This window comes from Sinohyriopsis cumingii, chromosome 3 (assembly GCF_028554795.1).
Source record: "Sinohyriopsis cumingii isolate HCF-2022 chromosome 3, ASM2855479v2, whole genome shotgun sequence".
In the NCBI taxonomy this organism is placed as follows: Eukaryota; Metazoa; Mollusca; class Bivalvia; order Unionida; family Unionidae; genus Sinohyriopsis; species Sinohyriopsis cumingii.
The window spans coordinates 133,100,454-133,123,779 of record NC_142963.1 but is presented as its reverse complement, the minus strand read 5'-3'; the positions used below and the strand labels follow the sequence as shown (position 1 = coordinate 133,123,779).

Below are 23,326 nucleotides of genomic sequence, written 5' to 3'. Positions count from 1 at the left end.
TAAACTTAAAACACAAAATTAAACCAAAGCAAGTTAGGCGTGAAAGATAGGTCAAGTGACCTACTTTCGTGATGAGGACGTAGTACACTTCAAGATGCATCAATTCAGCAAAATGGTATAGCAGTAACACATCTTTACGTGTCTTTGAACATGCTACTATTTATATGCACTCCTATATCAATGTAATTAAACAAGAAATTACATGGAATTATAGCCTAGTGGTTAGGGCGTCCCACTCGGGTGCGGGAGGTCGTGGGTTCGATCCCCGGCCGAGTCATACCAAAGACTTACAAAAATGGTACTAACAGTTGCCTCGCTTGGAGCTCAGCATTAAGAGTTAGTGTTAGGACTGGTGTCAGGATAATGTGACTGGGTGGGACATCATGCTACATGTCTGCGGCATGATGCCCCAGTGCTAGACATCACTATAAACTGCCACAATGTAGACGTCGTAGTGATATGACTGAAAAATTGTTAAAGCTACGTTAAAAATCCAAATAACACACACACACACACACACGCATGGAAATATACGTCTTACCTGATCCACTGCTAGATATTCATGTATTGTCCCTTATTGATTTCGATATTGCATGAGGATCAGAAAGAAGGTTTATGGGTATATTAATATAAAATGGCACAATTTCCTAATTTTGCAGTTCAAATATGATAGATATCGCTCCCATAGTTTGGGGAAAAACAGAAATACATTAACTAAAACTCAACAAAACATTTCAGTTGACCATGACCTTGTATGAGTGTCAGAAGGAGGGTAGGGGTGCATGAATGTGATGAGATGGAGATTCTTGACTCACCAGTCTATCTATATCGTTTGCAGAATTTGAGAGCAATAACAATACCAAAAAAAAAACTGTTTAAAAAAGAATTTACTCTAGATTTTCAAATGACCTTAAATTTCACCGAAGTCTAGAAGGGGAGTAACAGTGCATGGATTTAAATGGACCAGCTTCGTGTGTCAACAATCCGAGGATGACGATGATACGAGCATATCAAAGGGCAAATTTGTGTACGAAGTTGAAGAATAAAAAAATAATATTTTTTCCGATATACAGATGTATATCCGATTTTGATATATTTACATGACTGTGTAAATTATTAGATGATACAGTAACGACGAATGATGTACAATTATACCACACTTGATAACGTGTTCTTACATGCCAAGCAATTCATGTATCATAAACAGTAACATGATGAACCTAACGGTAAAACAGCTGATGAAATTTAAATCAAATGATATATGTACATTTTTAAATTTTATTTTCAAATTTAAATTTTAATCGTAATTTACTATCCTATGACCAGGCCTAAAATGTTATAACAATGTCGGTACTGAAATGTGATTCGTAAAAAGGCTTTGATCAAATTTAGTTTATTTAAATAAATTAACAAATTTGGACATAATAATAATAGAAGTGTTGGTGCAAGTATGCCATAGTCTAAAAGCTAGTCATTAACAACAGCTTGATCAAATCGGAAGAAACTTTTACTATTTGACAAGGGTCTGCAGACAATCGCCAGATTTAATCAGATATTGCACGTATCGATTATGACTTGCGCATTATTTCCGCTTTTCATTTCCATGAATAGTTTAGAAATATCATCCAATCGTTAGAGAATTATAATAAATTGGCTCTGCAATCAAAAACATCATTCAATATATTATGTATATATTATACAAAAATGACACTGTTAAAATACAGTTATAAAATCAGACAGTTTGTACACTTCGTAGTCTCGATCTCTCGTGTATATATATATATATATATATATATATATATATATATATATATATATATATATATATATATATATATATATATATATATGGTCATTATCATAACCTGCCATGCAAAACTTAGACCCCATACGGTTATTTCTGGTTTTTAACTCTGTTTACCACTTTCTATGTAATTATGTACTCACGCGATAACTTACTCGAATAATGATAGAAACTAGTCCGTGACCACTGTCCTTGAACGATCACAAAGTTCAAACACATTATTCCTGAGTACGTGCCATTTAAAGGTCGGTGTTTGTATAAGTGCAATGTAGGCATTTAGTTATTTCACAATCTTCTGGCAACGCAGACATGCGATAGATTCCTTAACACTAAAAAGGACAGATTCCTTAATGCTAAAAAAGGATAGATTCCTTAACGCTAAAAAAGATAGATTTCTTAATGCTAAAAAGGATAGATTCCTTAACGCTAAAAAGGACAGATTTCTTAATGCTAAAAAGGATAGATTCCTTAATGCTAAAAAAGGATAGATTCATTAATGCTAAAAAGGATAGATTTCTTAATGCTAAAAAGGATAGATTCATTAATGCTAAAAAAGATAGAGTCCTTAAATGCTAAAAAAGGATAGATTCATTAATGCTAAAAAAGATAGATTTCTTAATGCTAAAAAGGATAGATTCATTAATGTTAAAAAAGGATAGATTCATTAATGCTAAAAAAATATAGATTCCTGAATGCAAAAAATGGATAGATTCATTAATGCTAAAAAGGATAGATTCATTAATGCTAAAAAAGGATAGGTTCCTTAATGCTAAAAAAGATAGATTTCTTAATGCTAAAAAGGATAGATTCATTAATGTTAAAAAAGAATAGATTCATTAATGCTAAAAAGGATAGATTCCTAAATGCTAAAAAGGATAGATTCCTTAATGCTATAAAAGGATAGATTCATTAACGCTAAAAAGGACAGATTCCTTAATGCTAAAAAAGGATAGATTCATTAATGCTAAAAAGGATAGATTCCTTAATACTTAAAAAGGATAGATTCATTAATGCTATAAAAGATAGCTTTCTTAATGCTAAAAAAGGAAAGATTCATTAATGCTAAAAAGAATAGATTCCTAAATGCTAAAAAAGGATAGATTCATTAATGCTTAAAAGGATAGATTCCTAATTGCTAAAAAGGATAGATACATTAATGCTAAAAAAGGATAGATTCATTAATGCTAAAAAAGATAGATTTCTTAATGACAAAAAGGATAGATACATTAATGCTAAAAAAGGATAGATTCATTAATGCCAAAAAGGATAGATTCCTAAATGCTAAAAAGGTATAGATTCCTTAATGCTAAAAAAGGATAGATTCATTAATGCTAAAAAGGATAGATTCCTAAATGCTAAAAAGGTATAGATTCCTTAATGCTAAAAAAGAATAGATTCATTAATGCTAAAAAGGATAGATTCCTAAATGCTAAAAAGGTACAGATTCCTAAATGCTAAAAAGGTATAGATTCCTTAATGCTAAAAAGGGATAGATTCCTAAATGCTAAAAAGGATAGATTCCTAAATGCTAAAAAGGTACAGATTCCTAAATGCTAAAAAGGTATAGATTCCTTAATGCTAAAAAGGGATAGATTCCTTAATGCTAAAAAGGATACATTCCTTATTGCTAAAAAAGATAGATTTCTTAATGCTAAAAAATTATAGTTGCTTTAAAGATTCAGTTTTAATTGTATTTATTACAACTGTAGTTTACTGTGAACTCTTCAACGGTTGAGATAGCAATTATACTGCTAGAAAATAATTCTAAACCAAAATTATTACAGCAATAAGTATAATATCTTGTGAGTTAGAAGCTGAATACTGTAAGAAGACATTTTTCATTATTTTTCGACGATTACCAGCGTCCAAGTGCGATACAGATTGTCGTCTAACTACCAAATAACCCGCTTACAATCGGAAGAATTTCGACCACCTCGGCTATTTTGCGAAACATAAATGTCTCAGATGTATGTCGGCGCCGTAATTTACAGAATTATCATACTTTTTGGCGCCAGAAATTTCTTCGCAAAAAAAAAGAAACCGCAATATATTCGGACCACCACGACAATGTAAGTGGTTGAATTGACCGTAGGATTGACCGTAGGATTGACCGAGAAGTTGCGAATGAAACATAGTTCGATGCATTCACAACTTTTCGGCCAATTTCGTAAATAGCTAGAGCGGTCCGAATGGCAGCTATCGGCATACATTGGAGGCATGATCTGTAGGATGGACCTCGACGATGCGACTGAAGAATACAAATTTTGCATGGCCGAATAACAAACAAATCTACAACGTTGCCCCAGACATGTTTGTTCAGTCAAGCAAACTGAACGTCTTATGTTGCAAGAAGACGCTTGGGTGGTAAGATACCCATTCCTTCAAAGGGTTTGAGACTTATATTCATACAAAAAGAAAAAAAGGAATTAACCGAAAACTTAACCAAGAATTTAAAATAAACTTAAATTTACCTGAAGATCAGAGAGATGGTAGGGGTGCATGTTTGTGAAAGGTCACAGGATCCTGATTCTACAGTCCAAGAATGAATGATATAGCTCGCAGGATTTGGGATCTACTACCATTTAGAAAAGTTAACAAAATTGTAATCACCGTTACGCCTACCGCCGCTGCCACCAACATCAGAATGAGTGATAAAAGTTGTATTCATATTTCCCACATGTTTGATTCATTTCTTAGTCATCTTCACAGCAAGAGTGTGGTGATTTTCAAAAAATCGGACATGTTTAATCGCATTATGTCCATAGATACTTTCAGCAGGAACACCATGATCTAATCTATTGTTTTCATGTCTTGTTAATTAAACGTGGGGTAAACTAACTCAAGCTGTCGAGACATTATGTCAAAATTGCAAGATAACAACAAATTGCAAGGTACACTGTCAAAATTTGGAGTTACTGTCGCCATGATGAATTATTCCACATGGCCCTAATGCTCCATCTCACTAATGCTAATTGAAGGAAAGGTATAAACCGAAAACATTCTAATATCGAAAGAATAATATCATTATATAAGGCTGTATTTTTTTTCACGTCGTTGCAAAATTGATCTAGTTCCCAAAATATTTATGCACGGTTACTATCTACGTCGTGCTTTTTGCAACACGAGAAAGCCAACAAAAAGGTTATATTCCAGTTTTTTTAAACTTGTATTTCTTGGGAGGGTATGTGAGGTACATAAAACATTTTTCAGTGAAAAATAATATTCATACAGAGAAAATGTGTTCCAAACCATTGCAATAGCATCCACAACACACACACACACACACACACACACACACACACACACGCGCGCGCGCGCACAAGCGCAGATTTATGTATGTGTGTAAGTATGTATATACAAAATTAAAAAATGCCTTTCTTTAAAACCGGATGTGAACAAAAATATTCGAAACTCTTAGATGATTTCTTTTTTCTAAATCTTTGCGATCAATAAGCGATATTTTCTAAACTTTTTAGATACAGGGATCTACTATGGCCGGTTTTGACTCTTAGTGTCAGCGAGGTGTTTGGTGCAAACAAACGTCTTCTGATTTCGACCATGCATTCCGCAGTTGACTAATAAACATAAGATCGATTGGTGTATGTTTATAGTTTAAATATAGGCATATTTGTATTGAACACGTTCATGTTATTACGGGAGAACAAAGAACACGTTACGGGTACAGCAAAGGTAGCATTAGTAGACTCGTGCTGCCGGAACGGAGTCTCTTTCTTTATGTTGTTGATCAATACTTTGTAACAGCCAATCGAAATCCGCATATGTGATGCATGCTATTCGCCGGCGTGAACGAATTTCTATTTTCAACTCCAGAACATCATGGGAAAAACCAAAATTCGTACTGAATGATCGCTTTTATATTGTGTACGAAAATTAATCAAAGAATTTGTTTGTCTGTTAATGTATGCAACAGTTTTAAAAAGTTTCCAAAACAAAAGTTTAGTTAATATTTTATATGATTATTCAAAAAATGTTTGTGTGATTTCTTTTTCGTTAAAAGAACTGCACACGAGGGGAAAGGGGAGATATTTTTCTCTTTCAACTTGCACGTGGTTTATGTGCCTCAGAGTTGTTATGGTTTTATATAAAAAATTGTTCATGTTGAATTTGCAGTGATTTCGTTTGAATAAGTTTGGATTACTTTGGAGCTACAACCCTTATATTCATGTTATCGTAACTAACAGAGGATGTTACACATATTTTCAATAGCATATAAAAATGAAGGATGATTATGGTGCACCCCTGTCCACATAAAAAAATAATTGGTTTCTAGCCTTTCCTTTATTATGTGTTTCTGTATTGGATACTTAAAAAAAGATTCTCAGATATTCTGACATTTTCGAACTTAAATGATAGCGTTTAAAAACCCCGTCATAACATGAACCGATTTGCCACAAATGCTCTCACTGTGAAAATTGTGGTAAAGAAATAAAAACAGAGCTACGAGAAAATGGGTAGCAGCACGTGCGTGTTGTAAACTAAAACTTAATCTCGGAGCCCAGCTAGCAAGAACGTGTGCTCGAGAATTGTCTTTGCACATACATCATGAATTAACGCACTCTTCGCACTACTGTATAATAACATGGAGATAAAGCACGGATGTTTCTTCGATAAATTATGTAGTCCATGTTCACACTGTTTAGTGCTACCACAGCTAAAGAATCTTCATAAGTTGCTTCGTGGAACAAGGTACCGCAATAATTTTTAATTGTTCCAAATTGTATGCGGTATTTTACCTTGCACTACGTTACTGTTTCCATCTACCTGTTCAAAAAATAATGCATAGAGTCAATAATAAATATCGACCCTGCAATAACTGGTCCCTTGCGACAACTGGAAAAGACCCGCTACATTTTCTAGTACTACGCATTTCCTCAGATCTTTCCCACACGAATTTAGAAGAAAAAAAAAAAGCCTTAACCGAAAGGACACGGTATTGGCATATGATAAGCTGTTTATGCAGGGCTGACAAAATTAGGTGACATTGTACTGAACCCAGCATACCTGATCTCGATAACTAGAACATTTATTTCCTTATCCATTACAATTAAATCTATTCGTCTGATTAATATGCCGATGCACGAGCTAGGTTTATAGCGCTGACAAACTGGACACCATTCATTGCCAATGTAATCCAAGGGCCCAGTCTTCGATACCCGCCCATGATAGCCAAGGTCGCCTGCCTCTGTGTGACTTCATGAAAGGGACTAAGCTCCTCGGCACGATGTAACCAATAATCTATTAAAGTGCCGTTCATTTTTTTTCTTCAAAAATGAAAGAAGCACAATCCATTTCTTACACTACACTGTTATGTGATCAGAATGTCGTGTCCTACCGTAACCTTGACGTTCGAGATCAATAAAGGATTACGTGATAAAAACAACATATGTAGGAAAAATACCGGTTGCGACAGAATAATGCTGTCGCGAGATTTGGCGATCATGTGACTACGCAATGCTACAATGCTACACGGAAAAGCAGTCTGTTCGCAAATACAGGATCATCAGCTCATATCTGTTTATCGATGTAACAAGTTTATCCTTATTGTTATTGCTAAGAAGATAAATGTTCTCCTGCTGCGTTTTGCTGACAAACTCCGTGTTTTCGACTGGGAATGAGATGTGACATTCCACCCCTAGAGAACTAACCAAATGTCTAAATGGGACTGGGAAATATCCGAGAAAACTCGAACTGCATGCTGATCAATAAACGAATCAGATATGATGCTGTTTAGATCTAAAGGGACAATAGGCTAATCTGTCATATACAGACTGGTACGTTGGATCTTTGTGTCAATACAATTATCTGTCATGTTCATCTAACTGGAAAATGTGTAGGCCACATCTAAACCAGTCTATATTTACAGCCCTGATGACTTGCACGCGAATTTTATGTGGCTTTCGCGTTCATGCAATGATCGTTTACAACCGAAAGGCTAATTATGCCCCAAAAATGATTAACGAGGGGAAAAGGTACAATGAATAAGTATAACCACGTGCGTTCGATGTTTGATGTTTTCGTTCATCTCAGCCGAAACGCGATATTTTCTTACAAAAATGATAACTACATACTGTGAAGTACTTCCGTTTCAAATTCATAGGGGAATGAACCTTGAGGTTACTGTAACTATAGTAAAATATTCAAATAGTCCTAAGCATTTCTTTTTGTCCACTCTTATTTATGAAAATGTTCAACATTTTCTTGCTGCATGTCAAAGTGACCCCTCACCCCTCCACTTCCATCCCACCCCACAAAATACAACATCAACAAGCAAACAACTAATCGAGAAGAATCTAATTTGCATGATTATTGAATGTTTACTTCGTTAAAGTGTTTACCTTGCTCTGTGCAAACTGAATATTTCCCATGTAACATTAAAATGTTTTCCTTGCTCTGTGCAAACTGAATATTTATCATGCAACATTAAATTGTTTACCTTGCTCTGTGCAAACTGAATATTCCCATGTCACATTAAAGTGTTTACCTTGCTCTGTGCAAACTGAATATTTCCCATGCAACATTAAAGTGTTTACCTTGCTCTGTGCAAACTGCAGTATAGGTCATACTCCTTGCTTGAAAGTTCAATCGTTGAAATGTAATTTGATTTGGCTTGGTACCAGCATTTACGACACAGCAACAAAAGTAGGTTATTTAGTGCCGAAATAATTTGAGTAAAGTGCCTTGCCTATGGACACACCACAGCAGCTGACTCAATCTATTCCGATGGTACGACTCAAACCCGCGTCCTTTCGGTCGTGAGTCCAGCACGCTAGACTACAGCGCCACCACAACTCTGCAATGAAAATAAAAGCAATAACTGACTTTACATGTCTTGAAGAATAAAATAACAGTCAGTACACTTCACAATGAATCGCAGCTAACGTGAACGATGCGTGTCATTAAAACCATTAAAGGTTGCAAGTGCAAAGTATATGTCAATCTGATTAAAATCATATCGCCATTATCCTAAGTGAAGACCTAACAACGTTCGCTTAGGGGGCATGTTCTGGTGACATAGGGAGCGCTCACCAGTTATTATGTACTTTTGAGAGAGTGACGTATGTAAGGGGAAGTTGTTTGCATTTAAAACATGCACACTGGAGAGAATGTTGGCATCCCTCTATGCCACATTAATGTAATGTGGATGATATTTCTTTGGATATTGTACTTTTGGAAATTGTACATGATCTAAGCACACTGCTAACTAAAATGATTGCTCCCTTGTGCTAAAAAATCAGCCTGAATTAGTCAAAAGTACACTATCTTTATCACCTATTAAAATAGGGATAATGAATTTTGCCAGACTAGACAATGTCAGCTTCTGAAAGTGCAATGAATGAATTACCAAATATATAAAATGTTTAAAAAAGTTATCGGCTCTATTTTTTATCCAATTTACCTCTGAAGTTCAGAAGTGAAAATGACCAAGTGGAGCTAGCACTTTTTTGAAAGGTGCACATCTGGAGTAAGGCCAAGCTGTATACTCTATAACCCATATTACACCCATCAATCATACACCAAAATAGAGGGAATTAAAGGTTCTTTGAATTATACATAAGATAGACAAGGTCTTTTCTTTAAATAGTCAGTATAACCAGTGAGGAAAGCCGGGAAAATTCTTTTTCTTTAAAATTATAACCCTATACGAAATACGAAACTGTATTGCGCCGCCATATGCTATTACCACCAGAGCTAATTTTATCAACCAATCAGACGAAGTCTTATATACCGTATTCGAGTTCAGGAGACTGACCAGTATGGCTGAAGAGCATCACTGTGTGCCGAACGATTTTATTCAACTTTAGGTTTCTGAAAGCTGTATTTCCATTTGCTAATTCAAAGGCCACCAGAACATAACCCTACGCGGTTGCTGTCAGATCTTCACGTAAGACAGTGGAGATCTCATTTTAATCAGACTGAAGTAAATTTGGAAACTTGGTACATGTATCTCATTTCTAATACGATTGCCATTTCCCAGCCCGAGCCACAGTAACGATGCAATGACTTTATAGCATCATATTTCGGCACATCATATATTTGTAAGTCAATCAATTTTCAATAGGGAATTATGTACGATTGTGAAAACCAAATGCATGATTGATTTAAACCTGTGCCCACCAGCGATACATTCTGCACATCTAACGCCTTTGAAGTGTTAATTGTCAAGAGGATTGAAAAAATCAGTTTGTACAAATGAATGTGGGTGTATTTCATTGTATTCTTACCGTGTATATTCTTACCGTGTCTTACAGTTTAAGTATACAATAGCGCACATTCAACGTTTTTTTTTTTACCATACACATTGACAATTACCGAGCAATGATAATCCTGTAATAACCATCCATGAATTGATTGATATTACATCCATATTGAAGAGACACCACTCAAAAACAATCTAATACAAAAACTATGCTCATACTTCTAACTGTTCAAACGAACTTTAAACTTTTTTTAAATACAATTTTTCGGTACGCAATAATGATGTACCAAACCTTTTGTAAAACAATCCTTGTCCGTTTCTTCATTGGCAACAGCTGCAGAGTCGTGAAAGAGATATTCTGTTAAATGATTGTTTCGTTAATTTTGACCGATTGATTGTTTTTTAGCATTTTCAGACTGTTCTTGCATTCTTGAAAAGATTGAATCACAATGTATCGTGGATAGAGAAGGCGATCGCCTTGGGATTTCTTGAGATTTAAAGACCAACGAAATTCTCACAAGGTTTGGTGACACTGATGGATGATATACAAAAAGCATGATGTTGTTTTTTTTTATCAAATGGGCGAATTTCTGACTTTAGAGTTTTCACCGTCTTTTATAGTAATATAATACGATATCAAACTTGAAAGCAACAATGTTTAAGCTGTGTTGACAGTGACATGTGATAGACGTGCAACGAAAATGGTAACCGTGATAAATTATTATGAAGACAAAAAAACAGCGTTGATAGATGTAACCCGGTTTGCTGACTATTATGGAATACTGTAACCATATGAATCTAATGACGCGTGTACCAGAGGTGAATTGAATAGTGAATCTTACAAGTTAATTGCTGGGTCCAACTTTGTACATCAAGAAAATCAGTTACGAGTGAAGGCAGTGTAATTACGGCCATGGACTGAGAAATCAAGAAGGAAGATGAACTGAATCCATGTCAGCCTCCACGGTCATGATCAACGTGTGGTGCAAAATGCTTCCGCTTTCATTATTAGTATGGACAATTGATTGAACAACTCGCTTAGAATGCCAGAACAGTATAGCTTGTTTATTTTGCTTATTTCTTGAAGAAAGAAAATGTACATTTTAAAATACGAATGTAAAATACCTGATTTAAAAAACATTTAAATAATAACTGTATGGGAACCTATAGAATATTGCGCTCGCACAAGTCTATGATAATTACCGAATGCAACTGTCGAACATATCAGGTATTTTTCTTTTTTTTTTTCTTTTTTTTTTGGGAAAAGGCGTTACGTCCCATTTATATCATATGTTGTAAACAAAGACTGGGTCGGCATTGTCATATTTTGGAAAAGTTCTTAAAAATTCAACATGAAAGCTACGAATCTGAAGCAACTAAAATTGTCGCTGTCCTGTGGGCCTGCACCATTCGAAGATGGGGAAGCACAGAGAAGTCTGATAATGGTGTCGAAGGGGCTGCAGACACCCAATATATTTCTAACTTTGACGAATCCGAAGCTGCAGATGAATATGACAATGAAGAAAGAGCATATAAATTGACTTACAATTCATGGTAATTATATTCTGAATAGGTTCAAGCCATATGTAAAGATGCAAAATTTTGTAGAGATAATTTCACAGAGTCTTCAGTCGTGGTCGGCGTCACAAGTAAACATTAAATTTGACTTATGGGTTGGACTCGCCATAATGTGTTGACTACAAGGGATGGAACCTGCTCTGTTTGAGGCATGGCTTGAATTTTAATTAGGACTTGCTCTATTATCAGTAGAGCCAGATAAGAGTGCAATATTAACACAAGGTCATTTGCGGGAATGACAAAGAGTTGATTCAAACAAGGGAAAATTTGAGGAAGTCGTGGACCGTTTGAAATAGGTGTCATAAAACGATATTTTTCCAGACAGATATTAATAAAGGTGGTCTAGTGAGGATTATTCTGTTTTGTACTCCAGGAATTATAAGATTTCTCTTTAAATTGTCTAACGTTGTGTCGGATAGGGAGGGAGACGGAATTAGAGAAATACCACTTCATAGGGAGGTGCGAATCTCAAATATAGCACAAGGTTAGTCTCTATTGCATGCAGTTGCATGTTCATTGATGTAAGTTTGTAATTATTTGTTAAATTTGTTCATTTTAAATTCACAGTTCAGTTTTTCCTTGAGTTCAGAAGACACTGTTTCTATGCATTTTGTCACAAATGTTATATAACTCATGTATTATACGAATGAGTTCAGATTCCGTTGTTTGGTATGTAATATAAATCATGTAGTGTAATATTTCATGCATCTCTTCTGACACTAATTGTGAGGAGTAAATTGTTTGTCTTAAATGATTTGTATTTTAAAGAGTTCATGCTTTGTATAAGGTATGCTGAGAATTGTTTTTTCTATGTCCGGAAATATATGTCAATGAATCGCTAATTAGCAGGGTAATGTAGTTAAGACAAAGAGTGAAGCCTATTAATTCGTGTTCAATTAAGTTGTGAATTCTCTTCAACCGAGAATTGAGAAGCAAGTGCCGGCTGGCATAATTCAGCTAGAAATTTATAGCCACAGCGGGGCAATAACAGCATCTGAGAGGGCTAATTATGTCATGGTCTCAGTATGAATGGGAGAGCAGCTACACAGGACATAAATTCACGTTAATAGGGTTGTCAGTGTGTATTAGACTGCGAAACGACCATAACTAGTTCTGCTGAAATTCGTTTGACGATAGCTGACGCAAAGGAGAGTGGGAATGTTATTTTATCCCAAGAGAATAATAAAACAAAAACTGACACGTGTTTTTGCTGGCTATTATTTTTTGTATTTGAAGGAAAATAGTTCCGTACCTGACTACGCAGTGGAAAGGGAGTGCAGTCTGCAACCAAGAAGTTGATGACCCGAAGAGGCGAGAGCGAGAGACAGAGACAGACAGACAGACAGAAAGACGGAAACGACCTATCACCAGTGATTTGGGAAAGACCGGAAACAGCAGGTGATGCTGACATGGTGGCAATATAAGTTCGATCAGTCACTCGATTATATAATGAAATTTATTTTATCGGTATAACATATAACAGAACAGCTAACTGAATTCGCATACATTTTGTAACTCTATTTCTAAGAGAAATTGACTCATTCAAATGTCATGTTCGATTTTATTTTGTTTATGTAATGTATGAAATTTTTATATTTTACATACAATTGTAAACTTCGAAAATCTGTGACCAGATTATTGATGCAGTTTAGCAGCATTTCAGATTCTCAGGGGAGTAAATTTTTACCTTCATGGTATATATATATATATATATATATATATATATATATATATATATATATATATATATATATATATATATATATATATATATATATATATATATATAACACGTCAGTTGAAATATACAGAATATTACCTTCATAACATTAGAATTGTATTCATCTTCTGTACACTGTAAGTCGAATTTTCACTATAATTTTTTGTTTTATACTACATATACTAGTGGTTGATTTTAATAAACTATGAAATAAATACTTTGTTCTGTGGTAAGTAGGTACATGAAACGTCTTTTTTTCTTTTTTATCCAATTCAATTTTGCATTACTATATGTTCTACATGTTCCTGACCTTTGTCAGTTAGTGTCAGTGAAGTGCACAAACGATACGTGTTCATAAACTTGACGCCAAACTGGACAAGCACATTACTCTGCATTCAAAGAAAAACCTCTTTTTTTAGGTGTAATCGGTGGACTTTGTTTGGTAATGCCCACAGCAATAAATAGCAGGGGACACAATGTATAACACACTATCGAGAGTTCAGTCCAGTACGTCTGGTCATTTATGTTTTAAAAGTCGCATATTACCAGTATAGACAAAACTTAGGAGCAAGAACACAACAAGTAAATGGGACAGTAAAATGTCTAAGTAATTTTTCATTTTCTTTTTCCATAAAATTTGCTTTTCATGATCTACGCATGACAGCGGAGTGATGGGGTTATTAACACAGCGAATACATTAATATATTTTTCTGGACATTGAATGACACCTTCTCGAGGCCTACACCGTCTAAGCAGTATGTCACTATTATTGAATAAATAAAATAGTTTCCAAATTTCTAATGATGTATTTAATAAAGCCCCTAAAGAATCCGTTTGAAACACAAAAATATTTTTAAATATCCTGTTCGTTTTCCCTCTGGAAATAATCACGATTCGCAGACCAATCCTTTCCTCCAAACATGTCAGCTGTGGGCATTCTTTAGTTTGTTCCTCGAAATATGTCAACATGTCTGATGTTTAAACATGTAGTTGTCAGAAATATCAAACTCACGTCATGCCAAATACTCACACCTTCAAGCAAAGTGGCTGACACTCGTACCTTGTGTGAGAACATATTACACTCGTACCTTGTGTGAGAACGTATTACAGTCGTATCTTGTGTGAGAACATTTTTCAGTTATTGATACCGATAGCTAATTTTTTCTAATATCTGCAAACAAAATGCAACCATAATATGACTGAAAAATTGTTGAACCTGAGAAGTCAGCAACAACGAAAAAACAATATAGTTAAATTTTTACTATCAATTGTTCTGTAGTGATTTGCATTAATTGAGGATGGGAATAAACTTCACGGTGTTTATTATTTTCATATTCCCTGATGTTAATATTAGTCCGACATACAAACGTATATTAACTATACACATGTGCCTTTTAAATATACCAATAAGATAATTTGTTCGATTCATAGAATCAAACTAGCTTGAAAAGACAGCATGCAATGTTTGACAATATTTATCAACTGTTTACATTTCAGTTTATGATTTATTACAAATTTACTGCATTTTTTTATATGTGATACATGATACAGCCTTCTATATTGTACAAAAGGAAATCACGTGGTAATTGATATGTTGAATATTTTAGATATAATGATACGGTACTTGTCACAAAAATATTACCCATGCTGCTTCTCTCTTTAAATAGTCTATTTTTATTTTCTTTAGAGGTGAGTTGGACAAGTTACTTCCTATAATGGTGACATTTCAAGCTTACACAGTTGGTGCTCTGGTGTTGAAGGATCTACGATGGGCAACAGCGGCCGACAGATTTACAATGCAAAGTAACTAAAATTTCTACATGTACATAGTTTGCTGAAATGTGTTCGTGACAATAATAGATTAGAAAGAAATGTGGTCATCTTTGATAAGGAATTATCCTCTCGTGTTACTTACACGTGGTCTGGAGCAATTAAGAGACCCTCTTTGTTTATTCAAACACATTAGAAAGGAAACGGCGAGAAATAAATATGTGGCGCTTGTATAAATAACATTTAGAAAATCAGCACAGTTTAAAGGTATCTTAAGTACATCTCTCTCTCTCTCTCTCTCTCTCTCTCTCTCTCTCTCTCTTATACTTTTTATTGACCTCTTTCAGAATATATTTATTTCCCATATATGTTGATAAATACTAATCATATTTACAATGAACATGATTTTAATATATATATATATATATATATATATATATATATATATATATATATATATATATATATATATATATATATATATATATATATATATATATATATATATATATATTATTGTAAGGGTCGATTATATTTGCTTGTATCACTTGAAGTTTCCAACATTAATAATTTACATAATACGTCCACTGGGTGATACGAAAAGATATTGAAACATCTCATATAATATCTTAATAATTTCAATGAATTTTGTCCCGCACTACATTGATAAAAACTCTACGTTCAAGGAAATATCGGCTTTATTATTGAAAAGTTTTAGCATTAATCTAACGTAAAGTTGAAAATAAATTTCCTAATGCAGTTACTTCCGATTTTTAACACAATCTGCTACACATACAAATTGCATGAAAGGTACACCGTTAATAAATATTTACATTAAGCCTATGAAGAACTGGTGGGATGGGTTTTCACAAACTTTATAAGCATTTTTTTTAAATATTCTTCGTTAAAGTACTGAATAACTCTGCACGCTAAAAAAATGTTTCACCATTTCAGTTAGAGAGTCAGGGTCACAGGGTTTAGTATGTGTCGGCGTTTTTAGTAACTTCATTTAGAGGATATACGTTGCTATAGGGATAGTTTTTATTGCAAAGGTTCAATGTTGGATAACACCGAGTTCTTGATGCATGCTTTTAGGTACAGACGAGTGAGAGCCCTGTTTAGCAGCACAAGGCAGAAGAAAATGCTGCGAATCACCTGTTTTTAAAAGCTGAAAAAAATCTCTAACTCTAATGAATGGAAGCATGTGTGGTTTATAAGCCAATCTAGGCTTAAATTGTTTTCGATATTCTTCAAGAAACTAAAATACAAACATCCCAATTACTAATGTTTATTCCTTTCCCAGAAAGCCATCTAACTTTTCAACCCAACAAAGAAAGAGGAATATCAGATATTTATACAATTTGTAGGAAGCTGTGTGTATTCAGTCCAGAATCTTTTACTTCTTCGAAAGTAAAAGATTGTATACAATGTTATTCATTTATATAGACATTATTGGGCTTTAAAAGAAAAGATTAAAGCAGAATTCTTATTTCCAGTGACGCAAATAAGACGTTAATTTTACTCCGTTACATACCCTTAAAAGGTAGAAACTATTACTCATTTAACATCATAAAAGCTAAATGATAATTAATGTTAAATAATTGTAAGTACAGGAACTCCAAGAAACATGCTCATAATAACATGATTAGTATTTATTAAATATGTTCAAATAAATATATTACCAAAGTGTTAAGTCAATACAAATTCTGAGAGAGAGAGAGAGGGATGTACTCACATTTCCTTCAAACTGTGCTGATTTCTAAATGTTATCGATGCAAGAGCTATGTATTTTTTCTCGCCGTTTCCTTTCTAATTTGTTCGCATAAACAAAAAGAGGCTATCCTAATTGCTACAGACCATTATATCAATTACACGTCAGGATAATGCCTTATCAAAGAGCACCGCTGTTCTTTCTGATTTGTTATTGTGATATGAATGCTAATTAGTTTTAGTTGGATCTACCAGTTATAACCTAAGGTAAGAGAAATGTGTACCTGTATACACATTACTAAAATGTGTACATTCGCAAATTGTTTTACTTTGTAGTTGCAGACCGTCAAGAAAACGTTTCAGAAGCATGTGTAAATGTACAAATTTTAGTTACTTTACGTTGTAAATCTGTCGGCCGTTATCGGCCGTCGTAGAAAACTCATTCGGACCACCCGAGTTTGTCCTTTAGATCAATCTGTCGACTTACGACCAAGTGCATGGTCTTTCGAAAAGGAATGTATTGAAAACCCATCTACTTTTGTATTTCCACTATTTGCCGCAACACACCTGTCCTTACTAAACATGCTCGTACCTATACGATCGCCTCATGGTTTAATTATGATAATAAAACTTTACAAATGAAATAATATGGAACTACAACACGTGCTTTGTTTGTGCTTTGAAACGGAGGCAAGATGAATGTTCAAAATATGACGTGTTACGTGTTTAGGCTCTAATAAACAGTAACAAAATGAAGAGTGAAAAGAACAAGTTTTGAAAATTTAACAAATGATTTATTTCCCTGCAAAAAACACTGTAAAAATGAAAAAATAAGAACTTACGGTTTTAATAATCAAATCCAAAAAATATTCCAAGAATAATCCACGAATTAAATTTTAGAAGTCCAAGTAATGAAATGTTCTAATGAAATTTTAGTTCGAGTCCCGACGAAATATCATAAATGGAAGGCGATGACGTATACTGTGGTCAGTATTGTGCTGTTGTCTACAGTTCTTTGTTGATAAACAAACAATAATATTCCGGTGTATGAATTTCCGAATGAAATTTAGAGAAATGTCTTTGTCCAAGAATTCTGTATGAGCACTCAGTATTTTCAGGAAAAAGAATTAATCTGTTAGAATCCAAATAATTTGAATAAAGCTTAAAATATACATCCAAACTGGTCACAAACACACACTTTCCGGTGTAAAAGCCCAACTGAATAATTTCTTTATAGACAAAGGTTATACGGTAACTTGAGACGCAAAACAGATTCCCTGATGAGGGTCACATAATCACATTCTAGAATGAGTTAGAAGGTATCTACAAGTCTAATGGCACGTAGTCCAATACAACCTCGATTTCACCATTATCATTCACACATTAAAAATGAATTAAAAAAAGAAGTTGTTTACTTGTTCAATCAAGGCCAGGAACTAGGTCAGAAATCGAAACAGTGTTACTATTATTAGGTAGTTATGAAAAGATTCAAGTCAAACTGAATTTTCTGGAAAATATCAAATTCCAAAGAACAAAATTACATTACTTTGACATGTAATTAAAATAAAAAGATTTTATAACTTACAAACAATTAAATTAAATCAAATATAAATTAAATCAAATATGCATTACATACTTCACAAGATCTGTACACTCAGTTAGATGTGTTTATATTATAGAAATCACATGTGACCGTATTTTAATGTTATTATGTCGAATTTTTCTATCGGGATTTTTTTTAATATCGCTTCAAAATTGTACAACTATGTACCACATGCAGTTAAAATTAATTACAATGAAACTATTATGTTGTGCTTATTTGAAGGCACATGAACAAAATATTTGGTAAAATGACCAAAGTGGTAACGGAAATCTTAAACATCTAACCGAGTGCAAGCAACTGCATAATAATGATGACCGGCAAAATGGGTGAGACGTGGTTTAAATCGACAAAATCTTCTTCACCCTTCTTTTTCTTTCCTTTATCGTTTTTGGGGAAGAAGTCATAGACTTTTTATCCTGAATTTAAAAGCTACACCTTACAAGGTAGATTACATACATCAAGGAATTTATTTCCTCGGTCGACCGCTCCGGTGGGCTAGTGGTTAGAGCGCCCGCCTCGGATGCGTGAGGTCAAGGGTTCGAACCCAGGCCGAGTCATACCAAAGACGTATAAAAATGGTACTAACAGCCGCCTCGCTAGGCGCTCAGCATTATGAGGTTAGTGTTAAGACTGGTCGGCCTGCTGTCAGAATAATGTGACTGGGTAGGACATCATGTTACATGTCTGCGGCATGATGCCCCAGTGCTAGACATCACTATAACTGCCACACAGCAGACATCGTAACGATATGACTGAAAAATTGCTAAAGCTATATTAAAAATCCAAATAGCACACACACACACACGCACACACTATATTCTCAGTCAGTAACAATGGTTGCCTCATGAATCGAATGGGAAGGATATTCCGTATTAAACCAGAGGTTTCTGATATATCGTTGCAGACATCTTGAATTCAATCACCGAATAAAAGAATTACAAACGCATGACTCAGTTCTGAGGTAAATTGAATATCTTGCTATATATTCACATTTTTCATGTAGATACGTTTCAAATAAGGAAAGACGGATACCTGGAAATACCCAGCTCGACCGGGTTTTCAGATAAAAATTTGATCTTCCCTGGTCTCTCACCTCCCACCCCCAACCCCTGCAGAAATAAAATATTTATATAAAAAAAGACAAAACAAGAAAACGTTTTCTGCTTGACAAAGAAGGGCTGGGAGATGCGGTGAGGAAACCGAACAAGATGGAAGCGAAGAAACCTGACCCGATTAAAAAAAAAAAAATCCGTCTTGGTTCCCAGACCTGGTACCAGGCCAAATTTCCCTATTCAGCCATCCCTAGTTTCAACATTCCGTAACCAATTCCTAGCTTATGAACGAAATATATGTCCTAATTATGGTACATCATCATTGAAAAGTTATATACGTGGAGACTGGTACCTTGCTTATAGGTCTGGAGCAGGCTGTTCCTCGTTCTCTCAGAGCCATCTAACTAATTCTCTCACTTCAGATATAGTTTTGAAAAATAATTTGTTTTTATTTTTCAGCTAAAACTACTTGGAGAGAATAACGATAAAGTTTATCTGTACTACCAATTTGCTGTAAAATGACCAGTAAAGGACAACGTAATGAGTCATATTTAATGCACAATTATCTCTTCGTTAAAGCTGCGTTGTAACAAAATCGTTGTACAATGCGTTGTATTGAAATCACAGTGATAAAACAATACATACACGTTGTTCTTCAACTACGACTGCTAGGATTATGTTGAATTATGTCCTCTTTCATTGCAATTAATGAAACTTATCATTGGTCTCAAAATAATTTCTGAAACTCGAAAATTTTACTTGAAACAGCGATTTTAATGGCTTGGTTGTCAAATGGCTATCATCTTAACATCCAAAACTTAAGGAATTCACTAAAGTAAGGGAAAATAGTTCAATATTGTAGACATTAGTTATGACTGTCTACTCTATTTTAGACATTCGCTATGACTATCTATTATAATTTAGACATTCGCTATGGCTGTCTATTTTATTTTGGACATTCGTTATGACCATCTATTCTAATTTAGACATTCGCTATGACTGTCTATTCTATTTTAGACATTCGCTATGACTGTCTATTCTATTTTAGACATTAGCTATGACTATCCATTCTATTTTAGATATTAGCTATGACTATATATTCTTATTTAGACATTCGCTATGACTGTCTATTCTATTTTAGACATTATCTATGACTGTCTATTCTATTTTAGACATTAGCTATGACTGTCTATTCTATTTAGACATTAGCTATGACTGTCTATGCTATTTAGACACTAGCTATGACTATCTATTCTAATTTAGACATTCGCTATGACTGTCTATTCTATTTTAGACATTAGCTATGACTGTCTATTCTATTTTGGACATTAGCTATGACTATCTATTCTATTTAGACATTAGCTATGACTATCTATTCTAATTTAGACATTCGCTATGACTATATGTAGCATCAACAGTATACACTTTATGTGAATAAAGCATGGAAATGCGACCATGAACCCTGAGATAAATGTTATTTTGAGATATTGCCATAGGCTACTGTCTTATCCATTCACACCAGAGTTTTCAAAAGCTGAGTTTCTATCGTAATTGACTCGTATACAAATCAGCAATCGACATTTAACGTGTTTTAAATCCATGCGTGGCATTTAATTATTTCTTTTAATCGTCTTGCTATTCCCGACTGTTGCACGGTTTTACTCGTCCTTGCAGCATTAAGGGTCCAATCTTCGGCTGTGTTCAGTAAGGACAGTCATACATAGTCGTAAGCAAATAGTCCTAAAACACCGACTGTCAGTTTCTGGCATTGGGTAGCAACACTTATGACTTGAGGCATTGCTCCGTACTAACAATACGTGCAAATCTGTTGCACTCAAAGAAAAGTTGCTACAGAAGACTTAGATATTTAGATAGAACCAATACTGTGTTCGCCGTTAATATCCTGACAATTTCAGTAATGAGTTTTCCAAACTCAAGTCTGTAAAAGGACAGAAATTCCATCAATAAAACAATGTTTCTACTTTTTCAGTTGCAACTTGAAAAAGCCCTGAACATATTCTTTTACTAAAATCTTGCTGTCATTATCAACCAATTATGGTCAGCCAGACACAAACAGACTCTATTTTATCCGCACGATTTTCTAGACTGGTTCCCATTCCTCCATATAATTAGTACCATGAGTCGTTTACTTGACGTCTAGTTTGTTTTGTATAAGATGTTGACACCAATACAGTTATTGTTGCCTTCGGAAAGAAACGTACAGGGCATATTAAATAAAATCAATCTGATTAAAATCGATATCCCCAACATAACTTTGAGGCCACGGTAGCTCAGTTTGTAGAGCGTCGGACTCGTAATCAAGTGGTTCGATACACTCCCAGGCCAGAACGGGTCTGCTGCGCTTGGTGTGTCCATGGGGAAACTCACTTTGCTCCCGTTATTTCGGAATAATATAGCCAATAATGTGCTAAACAAATAAAAACAACAAAAATCCGGCATAAGTGAGAGCTCACGGACCACGATATGAAGTCATGTTCTGCTTAATTTTCAATTCACCAATCAAATTATAGCTTTCATATGTTTTAATGTAATGAATGGCATTCAAAACATAACGTTCTTAGCTATTCTTCTTCATGGAATGCAACTCTTTATTTGATTGGTTACTCAAAATAAGTGGTCCGAGAATTCCAGAGTTCACCCGAACATGAACATTTATCGATCGGTATTATTATAAGTAGGTATCGATTTTAAACCGATTGATACTATAATCTGAGACTGATTCAAACCAGACTTAGTAAATTTACAACACTCTTGCTTCATAAAGTCATGCCTTGACGAATAACATATTTGTTTTAAATTATCGGCAAACAATGAAGATTATGTTCTTGAATATGTAATCCTATATATACTTTATTATGTAAATAGGGCAACTGCTCCTGAACTCTGCATTTAAGTGTTATCATGTTTGGTTACCAATCTAATTATTTAATAATAATTAAATGTCTCTAAAACTTCATTTTGGTCTCTTGATGAAGAAACCGTAGCCGTTTGATTGGCCAATGATGAGAAACATCAAGTATTTTAGGAAAAATATGCTTTTTACAGTGTTCGTTAAACATAGATCCTGGAAAAAGAATGGAACATAAAATATCTGCGATGATTATCATCTGTTCTATTTGCAAAACACATCAGAGTCACAGCACAGCCACAGGCATATCGGTATCACTATCATATCTCGTGTCTGTCAAAAACTATCTCGTGTCTGTCAAAAATTAAATTTTCTTGTAGAAAATGACTGGTTTCAATTCAGAATCTATTTAAAGCATCTTGACGAGGCACATAGTAATTCATTTGACAGCTGATGGAATCTTCAATGGAATCGTAAAGTATAACTTAATCATCATTATATGTATCCTTCAAAACACACTTTCCATACAGTATTAAAGAAAAACAAAAGCTTATTCGTATTTACAGAAGTGCTACTTTTTCGAGATGCTAGGCTTCCTACGTCAAATTGTTTGTGAATAATAGCTTCGAAATCGAATTTTACAAATCTAAGCCAAAACATTTTAAAGTGATTCTTTATTTGTATTCGCAACCAGTCACAAAATAATAAAATATTGTACCAAGTACGGCAAATTCGTCTCGAGCAAGGTCTTATTTCTCATAGCTATGATACAAGGAAGACTCTTTATGAATCAGGTTATAAAACGGAGTTTCCGAAACTACTCGATAACCCTACAAATAATATATTACGCTAGGAACTTAAAAAGACATTACCCAATTCTAGTACTTAGACAGTGACCTATCAATAATGCAAGAACGCATAAACCATTCTGTGTATACTTACATTTTGAATTTAAAAAAAACAACACAGATGCAATTTCGGACCATTTTTTTATTAATAATG

General features: G+C 34.3%; 1 protein-coding gene across 2 annotated transcripts in view; it reads right to left on the bottom strand.

Moving 5' to 3' along the window:
• Positions 1 to 23,326, bottom strand: part of LOC149803891 (uncharacterized) — a 139,597-nt gene that overhangs the window by 83,703 nt on the left and 32,568 nt on the right. The window contains exon 2 of one of the 2 annotated variants that reach the window (XM_089953706.1): positions 8,356 to 8,615. The gene's annotated coding sequence lies outside the window, so the exon portion shown is untranslated. Of the gene's footprint in view, positions 1 to 4,275; positions 4,418 to 8,355; positions 8,616 to 23,326 lie in introns of those variants that run through there. The other variant, XM_089953709.1, reaches the window with a different exon arrangement.